This window comes from Chrysemys picta, unplaced genomic scaffold (genome assembly GCF_011386835.1).
Source record: "Chrysemys picta bellii isolate R12L10 unplaced genomic scaffold, ASM1138683v2 scaf4176, whole genome shotgun sequence".
NCBI lineage: Eukaryota > Metazoa > Chordata > Testudines > Emydidae > Chrysemys > Chrysemys picta.
The window spans coordinates 1-3,837 of record NW_027056877.1 but is presented as its reverse complement, the minus strand read 5'-3'; the positions used below and the strand labels follow the sequence as shown (position 1 = coordinate 3,837).

The window sequence follows — 3,837 nt, the reverse complement described above, 5'->3', positions numbered from 1 at the left end:
GAGGAGGAAGGACGTGTGCTGGAGGCTCTGGCCGTCCTGGTGGCTCGCACGCCTGGGTAAAGGGCATGGGAAACAGGGGCTCTAATGGAGACACTCCATTTACAGTGCTCTTCAAGGATAAAGTTTCTTGTGTCCACATCCTCAATTTTTACTCAAGGTTTCGTCTGAGTTTCATATCAACCAAGTTATCCATCCCCCAGTATTTTTCCCTAAACCACATTAGTACAAAGAGGAGGATGCTGCTTTACATACCCGTAGGGTTACCATATTTCAACACTGAAAAAAGAGGACACTCCACGGGGGCCTGGCCCTGCGCCAACTCCACCCCTTCCCCACCCCCGGCCCCACCTCAGCCCCGCCCCTTCCCCAAAGCCCCTCTGCCCCCTCCTCTGAGCACCCTGCATTCCCCCTCCTCCTTCCTGCTCTGATCTTGGTTGGGGGTTGCTAAGTGCTTCCCTGCTCCCCACTCACCCTGCAGCCCCGGTACCCCCCGCCCCTGCAGCCTCTGCGCCCCCTGCTCCCCACTCGCCCTGCAGCCCCGGCACCCCCCTGCCCCTGCAGTCTCTGTGCCCCCCACCTGCCCTGCCCCTGCACCCCCCCGCCCCTGCAGCCTCTGAGACCCCTGCTCCCCATTCGCCCTGCAGCCCCTGCACCCCCTGCCCCTGCAGCCTCTGTGCCCCCCGCCTGCCCTGCCCCTGCACCCCCACACCCCTGCAGCCTCTGTGACCCCTGCTCCCCACTCGCCCTGCAGCCACTGCACCTCCCTGCTGCCTCTGCACCCCCCTGCCCCTGGAGCCTCTGCACCCCACGCCTGTCCTGCTCCCCCGGCAGCCTCTGCCTGCTGGAGGCTTCAGACGCTTGGCAGCGCAGGTCCCTGCAGCCCCGGCCGCAGCTTCCTTCCTGCCGCCGACCTCGTTCCCCGGCCTGTCTGTCCCCATGGGAAACAGCTCCTGCGGCGCCGGGTTCCAAGCTGCGCGGGACAACGGGGCCACAGGAAGGGTCCCCCAGTGGTCGGTGGGGTCCCTGCCCACGAGGGAAGCCCGAGCCCCCCCGTTCCCCACCTGAGCATTGTAGCTGGGGCAGCTGGGCTGCACTGCGGACCCAGCGGGTCGTGCTGGGCAGACACTGGCTTATGCCTCCCTATTTCCCCGGACATGTCCGGCTCTTTGGAAATTCCCCCCGGATGGGGATTTGAGCACCAAAAAGCCGGACATGTCCGGGGAAATCCGGACGTATGGTAACCCTAAAACCTGTGTTTGTAAGGTTATTAGTATTCTGATTTATTATGTTTGTATGGAACTGTAGCAGGGTGCTGGTGCAAAAGCACCTCATTACCGCTGCACAGCCAGCTCCAATCAAGAGAAATAGATCGGGGCTGGTGAAACAGACCTGATGCCTGGCCTGGGGACTGGCTCCACCTGCGGGCCTGACAAGCCAGCAGTTATAAGGGCTGGGAGCCAGAAGAAAAGCAGCCAGGGAAATGTCAGGCAGGCTCCTAGCTGTGGGCTGACTGCAGGAAAAGAGGGAACGAACCCGGCAAGCCTTGTATATAGCTCAACACTGGTGGTGGGAGAACTCTGGGTGTGTAAATAAAGCCACGGGTGCTGCATAACTGGAAGCCTCTCTGCACTTTATTGGGACAGCCAGTGGGCCCAGGAAGAGGGACGGGGCAGAGAACCTGTCACAGGAACCCATTTTGTTAATCTAAAATGGTAGGGTTACCATTCGTCCGGATTTACCCAGACATGTCCTCCTTTTTGTGTTAAAAATAGTGTCCGGGGGGGAATTTGTAAATCTCTAAAAATGTCCGGGATTTCCCCCCCATGCAGAGCAGAGCGAGCGGCTGGGAGGGCTGCAGGAAATTCAGCCGCTCGCATGGGGCTCTGGCAGCCTTCCCCCCGCAGCTTGCCAGGCTGGACTCCGGAGCAGCTGTAGAGCTCCTCCTCCCTCGCCCCCCTCCCTGCATTCTGAGCCAGCCGGCCTGTTTGCATCGGCCTCGGCAGCTCCTCCTCCCCTGCAGCCCAGCGCCCCACTCCGGCAGCACTGTGCAGGGCCAGGGACCGGGTTGTGTGTTGCGCTGGGGAGCGCAGCCATGTGTCCGGCTCCTCACAGAGCCCAACACCATGTTCTGAGCGGCAGGGTAAGGGGGCCAGGGGGCAGGAGAAGGGGCAGGGAGATTTTGGAGGGGGCAGTCAAGAGACGGGGGGGAGGGTCGGGAGTTCGGGGGGGGGCTTTTTGGGGGGTGGTGGAGAAGGTTTTGGGCAGTCAGGATACAGGTAGGGGGTAGGGTCCTGGGGGGCAGTTTGGGGGGGGTCTTAGGAGGGGGTAGTCAGGGGACAAGGATCAGGGGAGGGTTGGGGATTCTGAGGGGGGCAGGAAGTGGGAGGGGCAGGGGCGGGGCTAGGGCAGGACAGGGGCTCCTCCCGTCCTCTTTTTTGCTTGCTGAAATATGGTAACCCTATAAAATGGAGGACTTGGTCATGTGATCAGGAGGGCAGTTGGAGTGTTTTCCCGCCCTTTCCAACAGTCAGCAGTGGCTCAAGTAGTAAACAAGTTCCAGTATTAACTGGATTTTCCCGGGGATTCTATGGGGTTTCCCTGAGGGGTTTCGCGCTATAGAGTCTATAGAAGAGTGGCAGTGACCTCAGTTCGGGGCTGCCTATCCGAGTGGCAGGTGCGCGCGGGTTTTGCTTCCACAGGTGATTGAAACTCCGGACAAGTGCCATCTCCAGCTATTACTTACCATCTGCAGCAGTTAACTTCCACCGTTGTCATTCGCCTGTGAACACCCGCTGTCATCTCATGAGCCTGCTGCCGTGTCATCTGGAGCCAGTGAGAAGGACGAGTCATCGAGGGATCTCCTCAGAGTTCCTCTCCAGAGGCTCTGTACGAGCCAAAGGATCGAGGTCCTGAGCGACCATCAGAAGGGTGACATTGTATGTTTACTTACCGTTTGTACTCCACGGGGGTCTAGTTTGGGTCTTGGCTTCAGGCCACAGATGTTCTGAGTTACTGTACCGATACAGTAGTATACTCTTACAGAGAGAATAAGTTTCTGTTATTGTTTTATGCATTTTTCCCGTTCCCATTTATGTACCTCAGTTTCCCCAAAATGTGTTCGGTTTATATACATCTGATTCCACTTGCTTCATTCCAGCAGAGGGAGGGGAAGGGAGGTTACATAAGGAGGGCTAGCTTGGCTACCAACCAGGTGATAGATACTGGAGCTTGCAGTAAAGGACTATATTTTTGTTGGGCGGTTCCCTGCAGCCTTTCCATATTTTATTCCTTGACCTAACATTGCCCTCCTCGACAACTGCCCCAAACTTCTCCCGCTCCCTAAACTTCAGCATTGAGTTCCAGGAGTTAAAGGTACCTGCTCAGGATTGCCTGTTGCTTGGCAATCCTGACTTGCAAGCCCCCCATGGAGTAAACTTTGTGTTCAAATAAATTCAGGTGCTTGCCGTCCTTAGATTTTAGGCGCTGGGGCTTGCTGACCCTGCCTCTCCTCTCCCTCTCCTTTACTGCCGACACTACCAATGAGCAAGGCTGTGGGTGTGTGAACAGGTAGTCAAACCCCTTGGAGGGCAAAAAGTACTTCCTCTCCGCACCCTTAGTGGTGGGAGGGATGGAGGCTGGGGTCTGCCAAATGGTCTTTGCATTGGCTTGTATAGTTTTGATGAGGGGTAGGGTGACCCTGGATGGTCCTCCTGGTGCCAGGATGTCCACCATAGGGTCCTTCGGCTCTATCACCTCCTCAGCCTGCAGGTTCATATTCCGTGCCACCCTGCGCAGGAGTTCCTGGTGGGCACGGCTATCTATAGGGGGCGGTCCCGA

At 57.9% G+C, this 3,837-nt stretch overlaps 1 long non-coding RNA gene across 1 annotated transcript; it reads left to right on the top strand.

Annotated features, from left to right (window-relative positions):
• The first annotated feature begins 699 nt into the window (after positions 1–699).
• On the top strand, positions 700–2,939 carry LOC135980542 (uncharacterized). Its single transcript, XR_010597560.1, has 2 exons — positions 700–2,140; positions 2,753–2,939. It is a non-coding gene; the product is annotated as an uncharacterized LOC135980542 (long non-coding RNA).
• The last annotated feature ends 898 nt before the right edge of the window (positions 2,940–3,837 follow it).